The sequence below is a fragment of the Oryctolagus cuniculus genome, chromosome 3, assembly GCF_964237555.1.
Source record: "Oryctolagus cuniculus chromosome 3, mOryCun1.1, whole genome shotgun sequence".
In the NCBI taxonomy this organism is placed as follows: Eukaryota; Metazoa; Chordata; class Mammalia; order Lagomorpha; family Leporidae; genus Oryctolagus; species Oryctolagus cuniculus.
This window is the reverse complement of record NC_091434.1, coordinates 100,297,071-100,308,252: the sequence shown is the minus strand read 5'-3', so window position 1 is coordinate 100,308,252 and position 11,182 is coordinate 100,297,071.

Sequence of the window (11,182 nt, the reverse complement as noted above, 5' to 3'; positions counted from 1 at the left end):
TTTCCCAAAAAGGTATTTTTTGTCAAGATAATTGCCACATTATTAATTTATATTGGTGATAAAGATTTAAATATATCAAAAAATGTGATACCTATCTAAGATCAAGATAAAATTAATTTACTAGTTTCAAAATGCAAATAAATAACAATAATCTTAACAACAGAATATAGCGCACACTAGTTTTCCTAAGTTTTACAATATAAATGCTATAAAATTGAGCTAATTCAAATGTATACACATCTCTATGTTGGACTCTTCCTGTGTAAACTGCCTAAATGTAGTTCATTTCAAGATTAAGAAACAGAGAAGAATACAGAGAAACACAAATAATGATTTTTGAATGCATAAAATTGTGCATAAAATTGTGCATAAATTTGGAAAGCTATCACATATATTTATTATTTAAGTTGTCTAATAACAATCTATAAAATACAAGTTAGAATTTTCTAAAAAAGCAGTTTTATCCAAAGAAATATTGGAGAGTTAACCTTGTGATAGTAGAACACTGCAAGATGGCTCATTTGTAACACATTGAAAAGCAGACTTCTGAAATATTACTTCAAATCCTGTCGGATGCTTTGGGGATTATATTCGTCTTGGAGATTCTTTTTTGTAAGAATGATTTATTTAATTGAATGGCAGAGTTACAGAGAGAAAGGAGGGAAGGGATGAGAAGGAGGGAGGGGGAGAAATAGATTTTCCTTCCCCTGCTTTACTCCCTGAATGGCCTCAGTGTCAGGGGCTGAACCACACTGAAGCCAGGAGCCAGTAGCCAGGAACTCTATCTGGGTTTGCCACATGGTGGCAGAGATTCAAGTATACTTTCCCAGCCACATTAGCAGGGAGTTGGATCTGAAGTGGAGCAGCCAGGACTGGAAGAAGGGCTCATACAGATTCCAGAATCACAGGCAGCGGCTTATCTGCTGTACCACAATGCCAGCCCCCATCTAGGAAACTCTTCCACAATGGCTATCAAAGATTTTCCATCACCTTTAGTCTTAGATCTCATTTCGAATTCAGGAACAGCAAATACATAAAAATTGCTGACAAGGACTTGGCCTTCATTAATCAAAAATGAATATATCTGAAAAAATATTCTTGGGAATTTTTATGACTATATGTTCTCTATAATTCAAGAAAGACTTAGGCTGACTATTTTCCATTTCTAACACTTTGTTGAACACATATATTTTGGCTGTTGAACATAATGTTCTCATAATGAAAAAAAATTTGATATGGTATTTCAAATGAATTATTTCATATTATTAAATGACTTGCAGGTAAATAAAACATTCACCAAAATAAGATAGGTAACATGTCCCTTATCAGCTAAGTCAGAAAGTTTCAGGGTAGGAAAAGAACTTTGTGAATGAAAACAGATAATACTTCTATACCCAAACTGATCTCCTTAGTTGTGGTGGTAGAAGACTACCCCAATATTTTATTCTAGATGGTCTCAACTTTTCTTCATAATGGACTCTACAGGATATATTTTGCTTTCCATGATGGCGAGCACATTGAACAAGGATGTGGAAATAGATTTGACATCCAAACTTGGTAACAGAGAGTTAACAAGAGAAAACAAAAGAAGTTGGTCAAAAGCAAAAGGATTAGTTACAGTAGGTAAACATTACAGCCTCCACACTTGAAGCCAAGAAGGAATGATTACCAAGTAATCAGAGATGCGGCTGTAACAAAGAGCCCCTGACAGGAGATAGAAGTTGTGGCTTTTCAAAGAGGGACTTTTTCAATTGTTTCCTAAATCCAGTAGATAGTCAGAAAACGAATAATCTGATTTCACTCTCCTCACTGAGTCTCATTGATCAAATCTAAGCCCAAAGAAAAGGCTATTTATTCTTGTAATCCACTAAGCATATGACTTCAAAGGCACGGTACAAGATTGAGAAAGGTGGATGATGAATCTGAAAAAAACAAAAATTATCTATCACACAACTATAATTAGTGGGGGCCACAATTCTCACTTGATCCACACCATATTTCTTCAGGATAGTTTACAACTATTGATAAAACTACTGTCAAAAAGATTAACTGGGAAAAGAATAATGAGAACTTTAGAGAAAAACCTAAAAATGGGAGTAGTTTGTGTTACACATGTTTGAAGATGATGTGGCTAATTTAGATTTCTGTGGTTAGAAGTGAAAAAACTGGAAACTGACAGAATAGTTTTTGTACAGACTCTAAGCCCAAAAACATCTTTAAGGTCCAAAATGGCAAAATGTGGCTAAATGTCAGGGACCGGATGCTTCTCAGTAGCTCATCTTGTAATGCAGACTGTACACTGAGGATTTTCATACTAACACGGATGCTGAGTGTTTCAGGGCCATCAGAACCAGGAGTAAGCTTTCACCAAGTAGCTGGGAGAACAGGAAGACAGAGCACAGAGTATGGAAAGAAAGGGAAAATGGTACTCAGTGATCTACTTCAATGAGCAATATCATCACAAAGTGATATCAGCTTAACTGTCCCTCCAAATCAATTGGGTTAAAAGTACAGGAAAAGAAGTGGTTGTTAGGTGAAAGGAGAAGTTAAAGGAAGATGCACTCTCAATTTAGTGGTATCATTTTCCTTGGATCTTTGAAGTCCTCTATTTCTGTCTGCTGTCAGGGGGTGGCACAAGGCTGAAGTATCCAAGTCAGTCAAAGAGGAGTTAGAGAGAAAATATGATATTTAAAATAGAGGAAAGGAGTTCCAGACTCTGAATAATGTGATTAAAATGTATGTTTAAAATATTTTCCACCTCTAAATTTGCCTCTTATCATAGCTATAGGTTTCTTTCCCCAGGTAGATCTAACCAGTTGATACAGTTTGAGGGATCATAAGCAGCACTCTTTGGAAACAATCAGTTGAGACATTTTTTAAAAAAAATATTTTATTTATTTATTTGAGAGGTAGAGTGACAGACAAAGATAGGGAGAGACAGAGAGAAAGGACTTTCATCCACTGGTTTACTCCCCAGTTGGCCGCAAAGGCAGGAGCAGAGCTGATCCAGAGCCACAAGCTTCTTCCATGTCTCACATGCAGGTTCAGGGACTCAAGCACTTGGGCCATCTTCCATTTCTTTCCTAGGCCATTAGCAGAGAGCTGGATCAGAAGAGGAACAGCTGGGACACAAACAGGTGCAAATATGGGATGTTGGTGCCAAAGGCAGAGGCTTAGTCTACTACTTCACAGCACCGGGATTAGTTGAGACATCTTGATGGGTCTAATGTCCTGTACTCAGAATGTTATCAACTCATATGCCCACAATTAATTTATTTATAATCAAATTAACTTCATTTTATAGTCAAGCCATACGGATAAGGTTCTCTTAATTCCTTCTAAAGTCTGGGTATCTTGAGAGTTGAAAAATGGGCCTACCATGCTAAACTCCTTTAGCACCATGTAATAAGAGTGAAATGAATAATATGAGTATAAACAATATGAGTATAAACATGTCCTGGCTACTCCATTTCTGATCCAGCTCCCTACTAATGTGCCTGGGAATGCAGCAGAGGATGGCCCAGATCCTTGAGCCCCTGCACTCATGTGAAAACCTGGAGGAAGCTCTTGGATCCTGACTTCCGACCAGTCCAGCTCCGGCCATTGAGGCCATTTGGGGCATGAACCAGTAGATGGAACATCTCTCTCTCTTTCTGTCTCTCCCCTTCTCCCTCTCTGCAACTCTGCCTTTCAAATAAATAAATTAATTTAAAAAAACAAAATACTACATTTAATACTTCTGGAGGAGTAAAAGAAAGGATATAGGACTCTATGTTTTTATATCTTCTGCATTCTACTGAGTACTATAATAGAAGAGAGAGTAACACTGCATGAAAAAATATCAAGTATTTTACACTTATCTTTAGTGTTTATCCACTTAAAAGATTTCTGAGCTATGTTTTCATTTTGTTGAGAAATCAAGGAAGAAAGAAAAAAATGAATGATAAAGCAAGAGTGGCAACTTATGGAATTTCATTTCTATAATTGAGAATATATCTTCCTTTTATCACACAAAACCTTACCAGGAGCTAGGTTTGGGTGTCTGAAATGAAGGAAACAAATCTACTTGACATATTGTCAGTACTCACTGAACAGCCCAGATGCTGAGTGGTAGTATTTACATGATTTAATGAATGGTAGAACATGTTTGATATCAGTGCTACATAAATACCTCAGTTAGGTTTTTCCTTGATATTTCCTTTTAAAGAGGAAATAATTGAATAGCTGTTACATCACAGTTATCAAACAATATTTTTGAAGCAAATATATTAATCTCTACATATGCAGCAAAACACAACTGGTTTTTTTTTATTCCTTCTCTGTAGATTCAACTAAGTTCACCATGTTCTACTGTTGACTCTAACACAATATAGGCCATTAAACTGCACTTTCATTTCAAATTTGATATGATGGAATAACAGCAGTAGAGTTAACTCATCTGGCCTTTCTGAAAAGATTTGTACAGGAATAGGTAATTTAAAACATAATGGCGGGGCACTGGATTCTGTCCTGGTTGCCCCTCTTCCAGTCCAGCTCTCTGCTGTGGCCCAGGAGTGCAGCGGAGGATGGCCCAAGTGCTTGGGCCCTGCACCCTTGTGGGAGACCAGGAGGAAGCACCTGGTTCCTGGCTTCTGATCAGTGTGGTGCGCCGGTCGCAGCGTGCTGGCTGCAGCGGCCATTAGGGGGTGAACCAATGGAAAAGGAAGACCTTTCTCTCTGTCTCTCTCTCTCACTGTCTACTCTGCCTGTCAAAGAAAAAAAAAAACATAATGGGATATTTGTGATGTTAATAATAATTATTAAAATAATGTAAAATTACATGAGCAAAATGGTGCAGGAGGATTCCCCTAGCTTTTCTCTCCTTTCTCCCCCACTAACCAGAGTAGCTGCTAGAAACTATAGAGAGGCAGGATAATCACCTTGAAAACCTTAAAACTCAGCAGTGAAGGTATGACTTCCCCTTGGACCCCAGAGCTGATTACAAAAAGAGTCAAACCATAAAGTGATCAGTTATCTTGATGGCAATACCTCTCCACCAAGCCCACACAGTATCATATATGGAGAATTTTCCTGGACTCTTGGTTTCTATGATGGAGAAGGTGATTCAGAAACTAGATATTCAGCTTTCGTACTATTCCGAGACCTTTCACAAGAGGCTAGTTCAGGTATCAGCCCATAGGAACCTTTACAAGTATTGATATGTTTAGCTCACAAGAGATACATTAGAAGCAAAGATTTTGGATGAGACATATAGCAAACAATACATGTGAACTTTAGAACGAATTGTGGTGAAGTGGGCTTATGATGCCCTCTGGTGCTAAAATGGATACAGCATTCATGAGCTTAGGCCAAAATACCTCAGGATTTCTGGACAGGTATACTGTAGGAATGTGAAGAAGAAAGAGGAAGAAGGAGAAGGAGAAGAAGAAAAACTCAGATGGTGAAGACAGTAACAAATACTTACATTTTCAGTACACAGACATCAATGCATGATCACAAAGTGGAAGAACAATGAAGGGAACATGACATCATCAAATAGACAACATTAAGGTATTAGCGACTGACTTTAAAGAGATAGAGATGTGTGGCTTTCCTGACAGGATTCAAAACAAGTGTTTTAAGTAAGCTCAGTGAATTTTTTGAAAATAGACAGAAGAGTTCAGAAGGTTTTAGAGACATTTAAATGATATAATAATACATAGAATAAAACCAAACAAATTCTCTGGCTGAAAAATACAACAAACAATATAAAAATGCTGTAGAGAGAGTCATCTATGAATTGAAGATTTAGTCAGAAGAGAAAACATTTTTAAAAAATGAAAAGGAATGAAGAAAGATGATGGGATTTATGGGACATTATCAAAAGAGCAATTATTCAGGTCATTGAAGAACAAGAGAGAGTAGATAAAGACAAAGGGACAGAAAGCTTAAAGAACTGGGGCGGCCGACGCTGCGGCTTAGCGGGTAAAGCTGCCACCTGCAGTGCTGGCATCACATATGGGTGCTGGTTTGAGTCCCGGCTGCTCCACTTCCAATCCAGCTCTCTGCTATGGCCTGGGGAAGCAGCAGAAGATGGCCTAAGTCCTTGGGCCCCTGACCAACGTGAGAGACCTGAAAGAAATTCCTGGCTCCTGTTGTGGCCATCTGGATGTGAACCAGCAAATGGAAGATATCTCTCTCTCTCTCTCTCTCTCTCTCTCTCTCTCTTTCTCTTTTCTCTGTGTGTGTAACTCTGACTTTCAAATAAATAAAATAAAATCTTTTAAAAAAAAGCTTGAATAACTGATAGCAGAAACCTTCCCAAGACTTGAGATTGATATTAATATTCAGATACAGGAAAGTCAAAATTCAATCTAAATAAGACCTCTATGAGACTAATTATATAAAAACTGTCAAAGGTCAAAAATAAAAGCAGAATGCTAAAAGAGCAAGACAAATGAACATAACATATAAAAGAGCTTGAGTATCTGTAACATCAAACTTCTCAAGAGAAACTGTGTCAGTATGAATTGGGATTATATATCTAGTGCTGAAGGACAAAACAAAACAAAACACAATCTGCCACTGCAAAAACTGTTACCAGAAAAAAAAAATGTCATTCATTAATGATGGATAAAAGAAGACTTTCAGAAACAAACAAAACCTGAGGGAATTTATACCACCAGACCAGGCTTAAAAGACGTGCCACAGGGTGTTCCTCAAAACAAGAAAACAGGAACAAGTTTAAACAAGGAGATGAAAGAAATGTACAATAGAAACTGTAAAACATTGATGAAAGAAATCAAACAATACAAATAAGTGGAAAGATATCTCATGTTCACAGACTGGAGGAAGTATTATTAAAATGCTCATATCACTCAAATTTACAGATTCAATGCAATTCCTATCAAAATACCAATTATGTTCTTCAAAAAATAGAAAAAAAAATCATACTGCAACCACCAAAGACTCAAAATAACAAGATCATCCTCATCCTCCTCCTCCTCCTCCTCATCATCATCATCTTGAGTAAAAAAGCACAAAGTGGAGGCACTGAAATACCTGACATCAAAGTATACTACAAAGCAATAGGAGCAAAGCCATCACAGTACTGACATAAAATCAACACAACAATGAATGAAATAGAGCAGAGCACGCAGAAAAAAATCAATTTGCCCTCAACTGATTTTTCACAACGTACCAAGATCACATTTGTAAGAAGGACAATCTCTTCAGTAAATGGTGTTAAGAAAATTGGACATCTACATGTAAAAATATGAAATTAAACCCTTATCTCCCCAGATATGTATCAATTAATTAAACTATAAATAATTAAATCCTGTACTTGTGTCCTGGCTTCATTCCCAATTCTAAGTTCCCAGTAACGGGTACTCTGGTAAGCGGGAAATGATAGGTAAAGTAATTGAATCCCTGCCACTCAGATAGGAGACCTGGATAACTAGGCGGGCTCCCAGTTTTAGACAGTTCTAAGCCTTGGTTGTTGTAGATATTTGGGGAATGAATCAGTAGATGAACAATTTCTCTGTCTCTATCTCTATCTATCTATCTATCTATCTATCCATCATCTATATCTATCCCTCTCAAATAAATTAATATTTATATTGATGTTTATGGGAAATACTCTGAAGAAACACTTAAGTTATAATGTATATATTGCTAATAACAATCCTCTATCCAAAAGTGTTCCAAATCAAAGAACCATGTGCTCACCATCAGGGAAATATGTATAGGTATTACACTGATAAATATTATTGGTCATTATTGTCACTATTGATTTTTTTTTCTCTTTTCCAAGTCTCCAGAAAAAAGTGCATCTGTAACATCAAATTTGTGTTAGGAGATACATATCCTGTATGTGTGTGCATGTGTGTAATATATATATATATATATATATATATATCCCTACATATGTAAACATATATCTTATTTATATATACATATCCCCTAACACAAATATATATTTGTATATATTCACATATAGATATATATCTGAGAGAGAGAGGGAGCTGCAACTGGTAGATTCTGCTCATATTCATGCCTATATTCAATCAATCTCCCTGGCTTATCCAGAGGATGAGTAGCTGCAAAACAAAATGATCTTAAAGAACTTAAAGTCTTCCATAATGTTTAGAAAAATACAAACTCGAAGATTTTAGCAAACTGTGAGACCCTCGTAACGTCCAAGACCAAGAACAAAAATCGTGTAGAGGAAAACAAAATGTTATTGGAGCATCATGAAATCTTTGTAAACAGAAAAGCCTTTGTCTGTCTATTTATCTTTCTGTTTAAACCAAAAACAGAAGTTTTGAAGCTGGTCAGGTGTTTCTGAAATACCTCCACCCCAAAACATTATCTAGTCAATATGTTTTTCATCGATGTAGTGGAATCTTTAAATATATGGTAACAAAATAATTGGTGAAATATATTTCAATCTGAGTTATTAGACCATTTATTTAGGGCTTGAAAAAACTGGTTTTTGCAAATCTTGGCCTAATAACCACAAATATGGTAAATAGACAACTGAAAAACAAGTTCAAAGAAGAGAACTTCCTTGAATACAATTTCGGACTGCCTTGGACACTTTCCTCTTTTCCCTCGAAGAAAAGAAGGAGAAATCACCAGGAGGAAACTCAAGAAGCTTAATATGTATTTTCTGCTGTTTGCAGGACACAGAATCCTGGTTTTGACAGAGACCTGAGAAGTTTAAATATACAATATGTATGCTATGGCTAGCCATGTAGATAATGATGGAAAAAAAAGATAGAGGGAAAGAAAAGAGGGAAAAGCAGAAGAAGAGAAAAAAAAGGGAGAGAAGAAAGGGACAGATTGTAAGTCACTGGTGTTATTAGCTATATTATATTCCACAACTCCCCAAATTCATTTGCTGAATTCTCAACCCCATTTAATCAAACTATATTTGGAAATGAGGTTTTCAAAAAGGAAATTAAGGCTAACTGAAATTATTTTTAAAAAACCCTAAATCACGATGATAAAAGTATTTTAAAAAGGTTATTTGTACACAGACACAGTTAGAGAGAGAATAACCATATGAAGATACTAGAAGCAAAGAGTGATTTTGTAAGCCAAGAAAGAGGCTCCAGAAGAAACCAACACTGTCAACGCTGTGGTCTTGGATTGATAGCCTAAAGAACTGTGGGGGAGTCTACTTTTGGTGTTTAAGTCACCCAGTCTGGTACCCTTTTATGGCAGTCTTAGCCAAGTACCACAACTGGGAACACCTTGAAGTTTGACTTTACATAAAGGAGAGTGGTATGTGAACATTGTTCTCAGTCGGAGGATTACATTGGCACGAGACTTACTAACAGGTGAAAAAGCATACAAATTTGTATAAGTTGCACACAGCAAAGATGTCTTCATAAAGAAATGAAGACCTGAAGAAGAGTCAAAATTTAAATACTTTTATATTAGGATGAACAGAAAGAAGCTATTGTGGAAAGGTAACTATATTATGTGAGGAGGCTGAAAGAAGATATGAAATATTTTAACAAGATCGGTTTATACAAAATTCTTTCAGCTATGACTCATTGTCAAAGAACGTTTCTTTTCTCCTTGTACAAAGGGTGGCAGGAGGGTCTTTCACACAGGACTTTTTAATCTCCTGTTTTCAGTAAGTGAAGTGGAAATTAGAATGTCCTTCTTGCACCTGTTGTTTCTCAAGTTCCTTTAGCGCAAATTAATCTTTATGCTAAAGTGCAACATTTGGAAATGGCACATTCTTCATCAGAAAATTCACAAGAATTTAACTGACAGGCATTATTAGGCTCTTTCAAATAGTGCCATTTAATCCTCTTATACATGCGGTAAAATCTCCATTTTATAGGAATATGCAATGACAGTACTTCACAACTTCTTGCCACCCGTAAATAGAAGAGCATGGACTTTCAACTCTGGTGCACTGCCATTTCAGTGCAGACACTCTCCTCTATGCTTGGCTGTGTGCCACTATTACATCACCTGATAATCGCTCAAAAGAAATCAAAAAAAGATATGTGAAATTCCTTCCTAGTGGAAGGAAACACACACACACACACACACACACACACACCATTTTTCTACTTTAATCGGCTGAGAAACTTTCATAGTGCACTTATTGTTTATTTAGGTTGTATGCATTTAGGGTAGGTTATTTGTCCGAGTAAGAGTAACTTGTACCTTTGAGGAACTCATGATTTTAGGGAACCGTGTTGCAATGTGAGATATTTACAGGGCTCCTTTCATCCCTAAAACACTTCTCTGGGAAATAAATATAAGCAGTAAGACAGGAAAAAGTTGAAAATGAATAGGAAAGCATGGGGGATTTTTTAAATCACCTTATAAAGTACAGGATATTTATTAGAAAGTCTAGATATCTGAAGATGTTAAAAATTATGTAAAGTAGAACTAAGAGTATACAAGACACTATAAATTTCACATCAAGTATTCAATATTTGACAGGTTTTGTGTTTTTCAAAAGGTCATTTTCTGTTAAATTAATATATACCTGAAGGATATAGAACACTTAATTTAGTATTTGATCAATGTTTGCCCTGTTTAGTGTTCAAAGCTATAAAATAAGGTCATAAGCAGGTCAAGTATTGCCAAATATATAAATATCTGAAATCTAATAATGTCAAGGCTAAGAAAAAAACAAAAATGCTGCCATACAAAAATACAACTAATGACAATAATTTCTACTGAGCTGCATTTCCTAAATTGTGTTCTGTAAAATTGTAAGTACTACTTATAGAGGTTAACAGGTTACATAACACTATAAGGGCACTAAAAGATTTCAGAGTTAGAAATTTTGGAAAAGACTAAGTAATCAAGGTTTAAAAAGTATTTATTATAAAACTTTTAATGAAGAATGTCCTATGTAACTCTTCAAAATATCATTTGAGCATGGAAAATATTTTTGCAACAATTTTTCTTTTTTTTTTCAAAGATCTATTTTATTTATTTGAAAGGCAGAGTTACAGAGAGAGAGAGAAAGAGAGAGAGAGAGAGAGAGGAGAGACAGAAAGAGAGATCTCCCATCCTCTGGTTCCCTACCCAAATGGCCGCAATGGCCAGGGCTGAACCAGGTGGAAGCCAGGAGCCAGCAGTATTATCCAGGTCTCCCATGTGGGTACAGGGGCCAAAGCACTTGTGACACCTTCTGCTGCTTTTCCCATGCACATAAGCA